Raw genomic sequence first — 14307 nt, 5'->3', positions numbered from 1 at the left:
ATCAAGAAGTTGGTAAAATATACACTTACCGTTGATCATTAGAATACAAAACTATCTGTTAAAATCAATTAACATGCATATCTGATGACTGATTGTATAAATATGAAAGTCAAATAATTGTAATCGTTAACCATGGCTTCAGGTCATATGAGTTGTCAGCTCAAAAAAAGTAGAGGAGAAAGAAGTTGATTTGCATATATTTAATGTGGCATGCTGTTCATGTGGGAATTTGAGATAAACCTTTGCTGGTAATCTGCTTGTTTTTATCTCAAAATCGACTAGGAAATGTGGGTCATAACAGTCAAATGAGCTATGTCTTGTATTGATAGGAGTTAATTCAGTAGTTTGGGATTTAACATTTTGCTATGTTTCAATATTTTAGAATTGATTTTTACCTTAGAGACAATTGGAAGAAGCTGGTTAAAAAGTTATTCAGAAATACTCAAAGTTTTTGCCAAGAACATACTCAAAATTATCCTATAACATTGTAGGACTGAGTTACTTTTACAGTTTTTAGTTAGACTTCTCAATATGTAAAAAACCCACTTCTTTACTTTTTATGATTAGAAAAATCAGATGCATTTAAATTTTTATGAAATACTGTACAGCTTAGACAGAAGTAGTTGTGTGACGAGGTGAGTTCTGTAACCACAGATTAGAAGCCCAAATTAAACATGAAAATAATTAAAAATTGAGTAAATTTTAAAAGGAAAAAATCTGGGTTTGAGACATCAGTAACTGTAACTACAGTTTTAGCTCTACTGTTACTCATTGGTTAAAAACCAGAGGCTCCAAAGCTGCAGATGAATGCTCTATGACTAAATGGTTCTTCCTATAGAAGGTCTGATTCCAGAACTTCCAGAGCTGTTGTACATCCCAGTAATCCTCAAAATCTTTTAATGTGTGAAAGTATAGGCTGCTTTTACAATGTCCCATTGCTTTTTTAAAAGAAGCATTTGGGATATATGTTATTTTTTGGGGGGCTGGATGGGATTCAGAGATGTGTGGGACTGAATTGTCATTTTCAAGGAGAAATCTGGGCACTAAATGAGAATATGTTAATAAAAAAAGCAGTCTCATTTGTCCTACTTCAGAAACATATAGTGTGAGAAGAAAGTGCTTCAGGTTTCTTAAAATATAGAAGTTTTTGTACTGCTGTGTCTTGAGGCTTGCAGTGTTATTAGCTCAAAGGGGAGGTATGCTTTTTCATGATGACTATATTTAGCCAGGAGGAATAGTCCTTTTTAAAGCAAATTGAAATGAGTGTATGAGAGCGTGAAATTATCAGCAGCGCTGGTGCACATTTACATTATTTCTACATACTCTTTTGAATGACCACACAACAGAACAAGTACTTCATTTCCACTGTGTTGATTTTTCTTGACAAAACATGGCAGTCTATCCAGAGGAGGGTGTTTAGCCAAGATAAATATAAAATTTATGATTAAGCAAAGTGTTTTCTTATTATAATCCCTAAAGAGAATTTGAGACTTGTTAAATATAACGTGCCCAGGTAGTTTTAAGAGTAAATTATCCTTTATGCTTTTAAATGCTGAAATGCAGCAGCACCATCAGTGATTTGCGATACTGCTTCCATAAACAGCACTGCACACTGACTTCCTTTGAAACAAGGAGCAAAAAACCATGCATGTATACAATATATAATTTCAGGTTTGATGTATTCCTTCATTTTTGTAGTCCATACAGAGATAAAGAATCCATGTCAGTAGCATGGTTTGTAAAACTGTCTTGCTTTTTCCTGTATGTAATGCGTGTTATGGAAGAAAGCAAATAAACCGTTTTGACAGAACGGATAAAAGTTGGTAACAAGATTACAGTTGTGGCATATTTCTTCAAATGCTGTATTTACAGAGTACCACTTTGAAGAAATCTGTGGTGACTGTCAACATTATTCATTAAAATAAATGGAGACTGAAAATTGATTGAGGAGAAGAGTGGATTTTGACCTTTGTGGTACCAATGTTGGCTTTGGAGTGCAGCATTCTAATTAAATTGTGAATGTACTTAGATAGTGGATATTAAATGATCTCACTGTATTCTTTCAAGGACTATGAACTTCCAAAATCAAGGATAACATTAGATGTCAGCCAAGTATTTTGTCCTTCTCGTGGTTTGTCTTTACATCTGAATTAGTGCCAGTTTGCACAGATTGTGTGTCAGCTTAAATAGAAGAAACAGGCCTCAGTCTGCTTGAACTCGTTCCACCAAAGACTTCTAAAAACTTTCGGTAGTCTGCAAACTGTAATGGTTGTTTCACATTAAGTTGCTTTGTAGAATTATAAAACAGCTTTTCTTGTGCTTTCAAATAAAATGTTGTCATCTGCTAATGAATGAGATACCATCTGTAATAATTAAGGTTATTCTACTTGTTTTTCCCCTGCAGCAAAACTTCTGAAGGTTTACAGAAGACAATAAGAGAACCACCAAGAAGGCTATTGCAGTGCTGTAAGTACTGCACCCAGGAAAAAAAAAGAAATATGTGAATTAAGAATGTTGTAAAGAGATTTTCATTTTTTGGGGGGAAAAATGAGCAACATAAAGGGATTACATGTAAAATACAGAGCAGGATGTATTGTAGCAATCATGTTAATAATTTACAAGGGAAAAACTGCACTCTTGTAAAATCTAAAATTGTATCCTTGTGCAGTGTAATCAGGAATTCACCAATAGCAGTGAAAAATATTTCTCTATCCACCAAAGATTGATCTAGTTTATATACATTTGTTTATTTAAAACTATCAGAATTTAGAAAATCATTGTAGTTTTGTAGGTTTGTCATTTGTTTTAGTGACTTATTGTTTAGGTTATTTTGCAGAATTATTTATTTGCTGATTTATTTATGTATTTCATTATTTATTTATTTGATTATTTAGTAAATTATTTATCTGATGAATTATTAATACATCTTCATGACATGCTTTAAATTATTTATAACTTAATTTTGAGTTTATTGCTTTTCGACGCTGCATTGTTACTGACTAGTTTTGATTTTTTTTTCTTAGTTCTTGAAAATTAAAGTACTAGCTCTAAGGCAAAAGTATATTCTTTGCAGAATCCATAGATGGTTTTCAATGAAGTAATTTACCATGTAGATACTAATTTTGTTTAGTTTTATATTCCTTAATACCACTTTTCTACTTACTTAGCTTTTGCTTCTATGATTTCATAGGTGTGTCAAGATCAAATGAGTGACCTTTAAGGGGCAAAGATAAACGTCTACTTTAAACTGTGTAGAAATGGAGTAGTTTTATTTCCCCTTAATAAGTATTCTTTAATTATTCTTCAAGTTAATATATATTTTTGTCCTACTAAAATGAATGTTTTTAAAATGAGGCTTTTGATGTTCGAAGTAATGCATTTAACTTTTAATAAGAAAATAAAATATTCACATTAGTAACTCATATGGAGAATTCTTTTTCAGTGACAAGGTTTTAAATACATGGGGAGGAATGGCAGCATCTTTAGATAACACATGCAGAAGGAGATACATGTTGAGGGAAGGAAGGTGGAAAGTAAGGGAGTTTTTTTTCTCCCAGTATTTTTTGAATGCGTAGGAATTTATAACCTCTTCAAATTTAACATGCCTATGTTATTGTACAGAAACTACTTTCAGGTTCTGTGATCACAAAGAATCATTTCTAGTGCACAACATAGTGTGAAATGTGTTTTTGTGTTCCTTTCCTTTGCCAATCAGAAAGGTCTGAAATATCATTTTTTACTCCATAGAGGCTTAAGTGACTGTATAGCGACAGTATAAGGGGCCAGTTTCAGACTTTAGGTGTGGGCACCACCTCAACAGAGTTTAAAACTGGTGCCTGGGATCAGACTCTAACTTGGAGTCAATTCTGACTGATGGGCTCTTCAGGGCCAGTGAGCCACCTTGTTTCTGAAGTTGCCTATTTATCTGGCCTCAGTTCCCAGTGAGTACCTCAGGCAGTCCGAAAGCACCTTACAGGACTGACAGCCCTGTTTCAGAGCTGTAAAGAATAGGGCAAAGCAGCAGTTCCTCTGCAGAAGTGCCGTGTGCATAATGTGGCCTTTATTCTATGTTTAGTGCTTGAAATGAATTACTATATACTTTAGAGTTTTAACACAGCATGGAAAGGCTGCATTGTACATTTCAAGTTTCAGTGCTGTTGAAATACAGTAGAAATGGCCTCTGTAGACAGGTTTCACTATAGAACTTAAATTATGCATGTGTATATCCAAATTCCTTATTTTGAAATATTGAATGTATGAATATTTAATTTGTATCTTGCTTTAGTATCTTCATATGCTTGCCTTAAAGGAAGCTGTTTCCTTTGATTTATATACATGGATAAAAATGTGTGTACAGTATGTATCAATAGTTTTTCTCTCTGTGGTGTTAGATGAACAGCTTTAGATAATGATAGCTACTGATTTTTATTCTGCAGCTTGCTACCATTGTATAAAACGTAAATTTGCCGTATTTGTTCTATTAATCTTACTTGAATTTCAAATTCATTTGCTTTCCAGAAATATTTTCTTAATTACATGCGTTAAGAAAAGTCAAGTATGTTGCGGATCTTAATGATGCAGTATTTTTGGTCTGTGCACAGTAACAAAGCTATGAATATTATTATTTGGGGCAGAGTTCCAATCTGAAATTTACATTTCTCCTTATTTGAATGTTTTCACTGAAGCTGAGAACTCCAAGGGAGTTCCTCAACATATCCTAGTTTATGCGATATGCTCTCTGAAACTTAGTACCCTCTTATTTCCTTTTGTAAATGAGGTCTTATTGTTGAACAAGACCTATTGCAAGCAGCTACAAAGGTAAGTGCTGTCAGTGCATTCTGCCACCAGTTTCTTGAAGTATGAAACACCCCCTGAAAGATGTGCTACTACTGTTATGGGGTAATATAACGCGGTTTATGTGTTGGCACTGAGAGTAGCTACTTCATAATGATGACAAGTGAAAGTACAGCCAAAGGTCACATTAAACAAGAGATTTCTTTCACACCTCATCCATTTTCTGGATGCGGTATGAAAATAGCTTTGTTGCCTATACTTAAGTATTTTTAACACAGAAGTTATCTTGAAGTAATTTTTTATGCCGTTTTTATTACTTTGTTCATGTTTTAAGAGATAGACTGGAATTCTGGCATGCTAAATTGATGCTACAAAAATGTTTGAAATTAGCTTAAATTTTGGGTGTAGTTAGACAACGCAAAGTATGATGAGTATTTCATCTCACTGCATTTTTTAGTTTGCAGATTTGCTTAAATACATAGCTTTAAGTTCTAGAAAAGGAGCTATTGATGTGTGTTGTGGTTGAACCAAGCTGGCAACGAAGTACTTGGTAGCCCCTCACTCACTTCCCCTCTCTGCCATGATGGGATGAGGAGTAGAATTGGAAAATAATAAAACCCATGAGATATTGAAATAAAAAGTGAAAGAAAGTAAAATACAATATAATAATAATAGCAATGAGAAGAGAGAAAACAGAGAGGAGGAATAAAACCCAAGAAATACAATTTAAAAAAAAAAATTGCTCACCACCTGCTGACTGTCCCCCAGTTTGTGTCTGTCCTTGAGCAGTGATTGCCTTCTTCTGGTCAACTCCCCCCAGTTTATACACTGGCCATGATGTTCTGTAGTATGGAATATCCCTTTGGCTACTTTGGATCAGCTGTTTTGACTGTGCTGTCTTCCAGCTTCTTGTGCACTTCCACACTGGCAGAACACGAGACACTGAAAAGTCCTTTGACTTAGACTAAGCACTGCTTAACAGCAACAAAAACATCAGTGTGTTACCAACATTGTTCTCATCCTAAATCCAAAAACCAGCTCTGTACCATCTCCCGAGGAAGAAAATGAACTCTATTGCAACCAAAACCAGGGCACTGTGCAGAGTGGTATTTATACTGATGTTGCATGACCATGGGTTTATTCTTTTTTGTATCTTTTAAAAAGAAAGATACTTTTTTTTTCTGAATTGGAGTCTGTTCAGAAATAGGAAAAGAGTCAACTTGGCTATGTTGACAGTTTCTTAGCTCTGCTTTGATGAGATCCTACCAGTATTGTTTAAGAATAATTTCTGCTGAAATGTTGAACCAGGGTTCTAAAATAAGGCAACATTTTAGAAAAAATGATTAGTAAGTATTAGATAATGAACATGAAGCTGACTTGTTTCACAGAGAGTGTTGAACAGTTAGGAGATACTGGTTGGGAAGCCTAAATCTGGTATATTATTGGTAGGTATATTTCTGTTCTAATCTAACTCCATAGAAATTGCACAAGCCATATTAAGCTCTTCTTCAATTTGCTTCATACAGATAAAAGAATTTGCATCTCATGACTCACATATTTCCTGTTGTATCTTTAATATAGCCATTTTTAGTATTTTTCTTGCCTCTTTCCTCTATTGGTATGCTTAGAGAGTCTGTGTGTAGGAGCTTGTTATTTCACCCGTGAGGCAAGGAGGAGTTCAAATCAATAGCAGTGTGTTGTTGACACTAAATGATGTTTCTTCTTGCCACAATAAGACTTGATTTTGTCATCCTAATGATGCTAGCTTGCTTCACAGAATAGGGATCAGCACTCTCTCAAATCAAACTTTACAAGTTTAAAAAGAAGGAAATACTAGAAAAATAATCCAGTATTTGTGACCAAACATATGCGTTGGCTTTGTAAAATGAATATTCAAGTTCTGTTTCATTTTATAGGGTAGCTGCTTTGCGAGGCATTTTGGAAATCTGTATTAAGGGTTGTAGGATTGATCAGAGCTGACACTGATGAAAGTCTCATGTTTTAAAAAGATGTTACAGACATTAATTAAAATATAAGTTCACATGAAATATGGATCTTAGTAAGACCTTGGCTAAAAAAACCTAACAAAACAAGAAGCCTCAAGCTAGTAGAAATTCTTTGTGTTTCACAGAAAATCTTTGCAGCACTGCCTAGAAAGAGAATGTCTGCAGGAGGGAATAGGTACAATCAGCAAGACATTACCAGGCCTTGTCCATGATTGCACTCTACAGCGTAGTCCAAAAGGAAAAAGCAGTTGTTCCTGACTCAAACTAAGGATCACGCAGGGAGGCTGCAGCTATAGGAAGATGAGAATTTGAGAGAAATGGTGTAACCATAGTAAGCAATATTATGTTGGTAGGAATTTCCAGGCTTAATGTTGGTAGAAACCTTGGGTTATAAAGAGCACAGGGTCTTTTGTGTTGGATCTGAAAGCAATTACAGAGCTGAATCATTCTGTTATATTATCAAAATATCTACCTACTTACAACAATATTTGTGCATTTATTTACATAGTTTTCACGGTAGGAAAGATGTTACCTTTTTATCTGAAAGGACTTTAAAAGGTATGTCTGCATGATTAAACATTCACATTGTAAATTGTTCTGTTTGCACTGTTATCATTGTTTTGTATTTTTATGCAAAACGTGGTTTCTCAGATGTTCACAATGTAAACTGTGATCTAATATTTTTTGATTCTACAATATCTTCCCTTCTCACTTCTTCTGTAGGATATTCATAAAGTCACCTGACATAAACTGTCCATATATTGTGGTGTATTTCCGGGAGAGGAAATGCCTTCTTATTTTTCAGGCAGTGAAATAAATCCTCATGAGAACTACAGTAGCTAGTTATATTTCAGTAATGGTAGTGTAGTGAATATTATATAAACTTTAAGCAATATTTAGTAGGGAATTTTTTATTTATGTTAACTGTAGGGAATGGGTAGCACCTAAAGATGACTAGCAACTTGAGAAACATAGCTTGTTGAGTTTATCAGCCTCAAATCCCAAATGTTTTTGCTGATTCTGTAATGAATTTGGTGATGTCTAGATAAGGAGCACTTTGCAATTTTATCTATACTGACAAGGCACATCTACCTTGGATGCAACTTACTAAGAGTGTGGTAGTAGTCAGAGCATCATAGTCTTGATCACTCTGCAGTGCTGAGAGAAGCTAAAAGTCAGTTTTTCTAGTGTAACTGCCCCTTATTTGCATGAAGTTAGCATGCCTGTAGACTACCACCAGCATACCTCGTCCTGCCATAAGTAGGTATAATATCTTACCATAGGCATTAAGATACCTACCAGAAAGAGCCTCTAACATCTTACTGGCGATACAGTGAAGAGTCAAGAAGTTCAGTGAAGAAGGCAAAGCCCTGTGTGGTGACTTCACTGAAAGAGGTTTTTGCTTTCAGCTGAAATTCTGATCTTGTAAACATTCAAGTATAACTTACAACAAGTAGCACTGAAGATGATGAATATATTCTCTACAGCATTATATTTAGTGAACATTAATTTTAGGCTATTTCTTTATCCCAGGCACTTGCATTTGACATATGGTTATAGCTGGATTTAACATTCCTTACTCTGTTATGAGGATAAGCAAACATTAAAAACATCCCTTAGAGTACTTACAAAACCAGCAAAAATATTAAGTGTGAAGAGATATTCTTTATTTCTTGATTGTTGTTTATATTGATTCTCATGTTTCTGTGTGTTAGAGTATGTGTGTAGTTAGTACCATGTTTCAGTTGACCAGAATTTCAAAAGATCCAAGGCATCTGGGACAGTCCCATTTAAATATATTTATCTGAATTCTAAAATTTCATACAAAAGGTTTTAGATTAGTACTAAAAAACCTAAATTCTGTATAGTAAGCTTTGGCATGAATTCATATGATTTAAACTTTTCCATTCACTTTTTTATTTTTTTTTGTTTCTGTACAGTTCATTTTCTATACAGTTTGTTTTTGTTTCTCTGCTAGGAAACTCCTTGCCCTGGTGTATTCCAAGACATATTTTTTGAGTTGGTTCAAAAAATAATTTTCTTAACATTTTCTTTCACAATTTCTGAGCAGTTGTATTTGTCTTGCTATGCCTACTTGTTCTTAATAAATACCTGTACTACCTGGGAGTGAATAACTTGGAATTAAGAAGTTTATTTTGGTAACAACCTCAAAAAAAATTAAATCTTTTGTTTCTCTTTAATCACCTAAAAAAAGTGCTTTTCTTAAAACTCTTTCTTAGAGAGAGCCTTTATTGTATGCACGTGCATGCTATACATTCTTGGAACAATTAGTAAAACTACAGGCACATCTGAAGGCATATTCTGCATTTTTAGTGAAACATATTTTGAATAACTAGCTGATCTATGGAGTAGAGTTGTCCATTGATTCTAAAGATATTTTTTTCTGTGCTCAGACAAATCAAGATGGTAATCATTTATAATTTCTTGCCTTCATGAAAAGAAGTGATGAATAATATGATTGGAAGGAATGCATGAGTCATGAAATGGTGAGCTGGGCAATCATGGAAAAATTCACTTTAAAAATTCCTTTTTACTTACCAGTATCTGTAATGTGAGTTCAGTTTTCTGTAACATAATCCAGAAATTACAATGGTAGAGATTTTAATAAAAGCCTTGGGTGGATGAACAACTCCCCTAAGTTGAATTGAATATTGCTTGGTGTGTTATAAAAAGGAATTTTTTAACTCTCAGCTAAAAGTGATTGTGGATAAAGTGATCAGAGGACACTCCCTCTTCTTACCCCTGTTTGAATGTGAAAATAAAATGTCTTAAAATATACTGCAGTTAATATGGAGTGAATATAGATGGTCTTCAAAGTATCTGCACTATTATGAAACAGCTTTTAAGAGAGCTGTTAAAATACTGATAACTTGGTAGGGCACTTTCTTATATTTCAGAGGAAAATCTGCGTAGCCAGTCCACATTTGAACTTTTTTTATGAGATATACACAAAAGACAGGTATTGTTACTAAATAAGTGGTTCAATTTGTCATAGCTCCACCAAAAAAAAAAAAATCCATCTTGTTTTCAGTTTTTCTCTATACTAAAATCATCAAGGAGGTGTTGAATAATTGCAGAGCAGAATCAAGCACCAACTCTGAGTCCCGGGCAAGACTCGCATAACCAGCTGTTGTTCTCCCTGCAGTGACCTGGGCTAGGCAGCCGAGCATCTGCCTCTGTTTTCTTTTCAGTGACCCAAGCCAGATTTCTTCAAAGTCTATTGCTGATATTTTCCCTACAGTCATTCATGCTAATTTCTTTTACAGGCTACAGCTGTTTTTGAAAGATCTTTTCCCTTTTTCTTTTCTGACTTCTTTCTCTAAATTTAAGGCAGTGATTTTTTAAAATTACTGGTTAGTCTTGACCATAGGACTGTTCTGGTTGTCTTGCCTTAACATATATGTCAGAACTATAGAAAAAGGGTAAATTAGATTTACTTTCCAAAGGAAGGCTCAGTCTAGTTCCTTACGGAAAAAGAATCCTGATCATGAACTGAGTTCATTACAGTCATTTAACTTGAGGGAATCAAGGTGAAAGTGTTGGTGGTGGCTTGGGACAGAGCAGAACTCAGAAAAATTTAGAAGCAAAAAGGTAGATATTTTGCTCTGTGAACCAACAGTGTGAAAAGATTGTGTGGCAAAATGCTCTAAATGAGAAGAAATGGCTGTTAATGATATAAAACTGTTAATTATGGGATTAAGCTGACCTCAGGAAGGCAATATTGCTAAATAGCTAAATGTATGCAAACCAATAAAGTGTAAGTTTGCAATTTTGGAAGAGATGCGGCTCAGCTTTCGCAGTTGTTGCTAGTGGAAATTACGGAAAACCTTTTAAAAGGACTAATTTTTAAAAAAGTAAAAGAAGCCAAAAAAGAAGCCAAAAGTGGTTTTCTTGTTTCTTTTTTTTTTTTTTTTTTTTTTTTTTTTTTTTCCCTGTGAGGGATTCAAATCTCAAAGTGGATTCTTAAAGTAGGAACCCGAGGTTCCTGGTTCTTTGCACATTTATTTTAGGAGAGATTATGCACCTTGCTTTCAGTTTACAAAATATAAATTACTTTGGCAACTCCAGTTTATGTGGGCAAGTGAATAAAAAAAATACTCTTGTGACTGAGTGACTGAATTTTGCTTTCACTGAAAATGCAAATAATATGGATAACATGAGCATTTTATCCTTTCTAGATCAATATTAAATGCTTTTTCAGCTACCTTTGTTCTGGGACAGATTGGTTAGTTATTGTTTGAATAAATACTACTCTGCAGTCTAAACTGAAGCATAATGATGATGACTCTTTGGGAGAACCACTTCATGTACTGAAGATGGTAGCCTTGCTAAGCTCCTTTCCCTAGCCATGTGTTTTCACCACTTTTACGCAGCCTGCTGCTTGTGCAAACAGGAATTCTTTTGCTATGTTAATTTTAAACTTTATTAATTTTTTTTTATCTTACTACTCTAGTGCTAGTTCAAGGAGGAAGTGAAAAAAAGACAGTTGAAGGGGGTAGGAGGCAGTCATGAAGCAATACTCAGACCCAGTTCTTAGAAGTTGTGATAACAATACTCCTGCCAGATTAATGGAATGCACTGGTATTAATTGCTTACTGTCTCTTTAAATTTTTCTGTCTGTATTTTACAACAGCAGGAGTGCAAATTATGTGTTTTACTTCTTTTAACTCTAATTTACTCATTTCTACTGTTGTTGATCTTCTTCAGAAAGTAGAACATTGTTTTAAAAACTTCTAGACACTAGAAAAAATAATGCAGAAAAAAAGCCTGTATTGTTGGAAAAAAAATTAGTTGTTTGGCTCAATATGATAGGGTTTTTCTTAAGTTAGTTCCCTGTGATGCATTGTTTCTTCAGTGTTCCAAAGCTGTCTTAAGGTAAAAATGTATGCGTAATTTATAAGGCTTAGTTGACATCCTGTGTACAGGAATTCAAATTTTATCTTGCCATTTTTCTCATATCCACCTCTATTAGTTCTTCCATCTTGTAAACCTTTGGTTTTCAGCATTTACTTAAATTTTTCCCTACAAAACATTTCTTTCCAGTTCTGCTGCTGTTCTGGTACAAAGATGAATGAATGTTCAAACCCTCTGTTTTCAAAACTTGTGCTCTGGTTAGATTCAAGATATTTGTCAATGTGTATAAATATGGATATTTTTATGTCATATAAATATTTTTATGCGATTATTTCATTAAGATCATGCTATCAAGTACAGTGTTTTGTTCACACGATGCTTTCAGAGCCTTAAAAAACAACAGAAAAATAATGTGTTTGACAGTATTTGAAAATGTGTATATATATATTTAATGCTAGTGTTGTATGCAAATAACTTGAGCAAAACCTTTTATCCTTTCTTGTCAATCAGATTACACATTCACATAATATTTAAGGTCAGAAGACTCCATTAGAGATCATCTAGTGCAGCCTCTTATCTCTGTGCAGGGTCAGTTAGAGCAGGCTCTTAAGGAGGTTATCTCTTTGGATTTTGCATATCTGCAAAGGTGGAGCCTTCACAACTGCTCTGGACAACCTGTTCCGGTCTTTGATTGTCTTATAAGTAAAAGAAGTTCTTTGTATTTTTAAGTTAGTTTCCTTGTATTTGTATCCATTAATTTTAGTCTGTTGACAGGTTGCCACTTAAATGAAATTGGCTTAAGTTTCTACACTTGTTCCCATCAGAAATGTCTAGAAATACATAAAAGCCCCTGAGCATTCTCCTCTATGGGGTTAACATATATGTCATAATCTGTCCCAGAACAAAGAGTCACAGCTCTCTCAATATCTGCTTGTATTTCATATGCTTCAAACCCTTAATCACCTTTCAGACCCTCTGCTGGGTGCACTGCAGTAAGTCCATCTCTTTCTTATACTGAGGAGCTCAAAACTGTATTGAGTATTCCAGAAGGATATCACCAGTGCTGTCGAAAGAGGAAGAATCACCTCCCTTGACTTTGCAGTAAAACTAGATTGCCTGGGTTCTTTTCTGCAAAGATCTGGAGATCCTTGGCTGTTAGCCTGTAGTGTGGCATGTGGTGTAATTCTTTTTACTGATTTATGTGAGGCTGACCAGCTTGTAAATCCATATATTGTCCTTTGTGCTATTCTTCAATAGAAGAATAGAGTGGTGGTGTTTTGTTTGCTCTGGTCCTTGGGACCCTGCTGTGATCTCTACGCCCATTCACATATGACTTCAGCCCAGTTTGTGTGTCTCTGCTTCCATCTCCTGCATGATTTGTTTTTGTATTTGAGTTCTGCCAGCTGCTGCTTGTTCAGCTGTTTAGGTCTTCTACCACATTTCCTCATTTTCATGGGTTTTGGCATGTACTGTTCTTAAGGCAGAAGGAGCACATCCCTGACAATTAAGTTTTCCTGGACCCTTCTCTCTATAACCATCTACCATGTGATTCCTCCAAGCAGATCCCTGAACAGGTCAGAGTCTCCTCTACTGAGGTCTGGGCTTATGATCCTGCTTTTTTCTTTCTTACCTCCTCTCAGGGTGCAGAATTCCACCATCTTGTGCTAACTGCAGCTAAGGTTGTCTTCAGCTTCTATATACTTAATCTGTTATTCCTTGTATTTTAAGTATGGGATCCAACAGAAAGTCTTCCCCTCATAGCTCCTTAATTATTTGTGTCGTGAACTTGTGGTCCACACACTTCAGAAAACCTCTGGATTTCTTGATTCATGCTGTGTTGTTCCTTTAACTGGACATGGTTAAACTGCACAAGGAAGACCAGGTCCTGCAAATGTGATGGGAGTTGTAGGGAGTGTTACCCAAGGAACTGTTCCACTGAGAGATTTGATTGGTAAAGGTAAGAAAAAATACTGCCTTTTCAAAAGGGAGAAAGGGAGAATATATGGAATAAGTTAAAAGAATAATTACTTGCTTGATTTATATTAGGAATTGATCTGATTAGGTAGAGAGGATTTGGGGATTTATTTTTTACCGAAATACTGTATATGAAGCAAAAGATTAGTGAATATTTCGCTAAATAGCTCAGAAAATTGCAACTAAATATTTTGCATTTCCTCATGCATTATTAACATTGCTTCTGTGAAAACATGATCATCCTCACTATTTCTTTTTGACAGCAAATTCCACAAAAATTTCTGCTAACAGATTATTAAATACATGGAAGGAAGACTGGAGGAGGAAGGGGGTCGCATAGTAGGATTATTATAAGCCCTGGGATGCAAGGTTTCATTTTCTGATATTCAGTCTTTTTCAGCCTTTTGCCTTCAGTTAAATTTTTAAAAATATATTGTTGTTCGAACTACAACTGAATTTTAATGGTATATCTTTTTTCTTTTTGAAGTTTTTAGAATTGAAGAGTTAAAGCGTGTTAGAGTCCTCATGTTTGAACATATTTGAGCTTTGGAAGTTGCAATGTTCTAGTTTTCTTACATTGTTCTCAAGTAGATAGTGCGTCCATAATCTTAATAATTTAAGAACAGCAAACACACAGCTGAAGTGCATTCCATTCATT

The 14307-nt window shown here is 34.7% G+C and overlaps 1 protein-coding gene across 4 annotated transcripts in view; it reads left to right on the top strand.

Moving 5' to 3' along the window:
* Positions 1-14307, top strand: part of TBC1D5 (TBC1 domain family member 5) — a 318071-nt gene that overhangs the window by 25957 nt on the left and 277807 nt on the right. For all 4 annotated transcript variants that reach the window (XM_041411471.1, XM_041411470.1, XM_041411472.1 and 1 more), the window contains exon 2: positions 2405-2466. The gene's annotated coding sequence lies outside the window, so the exon portion shown is untranslated. The remainder of the gene's footprint in view (positions 1-2404; positions 2467-14307) is intronic.

The sequence above is a fragment of the Onychostruthus taczanowskii genome, unplaced genomic scaffold, assembly GCF_017590055.1.
Source record: "Onychostruthus taczanowskii isolate IOZ18803 unplaced genomic scaffold, ASM1759005v1 scaffold36, whole genome shotgun sequence".
Classification (NCBI taxonomy): Eukaryota; Metazoa; Chordata; class Aves; order Passeriformes; family Passeridae; genus Onychostruthus; species Onychostruthus taczanowskii.
This window is presented reverse-complemented; position numbering and strand designations above follow the sequence as displayed.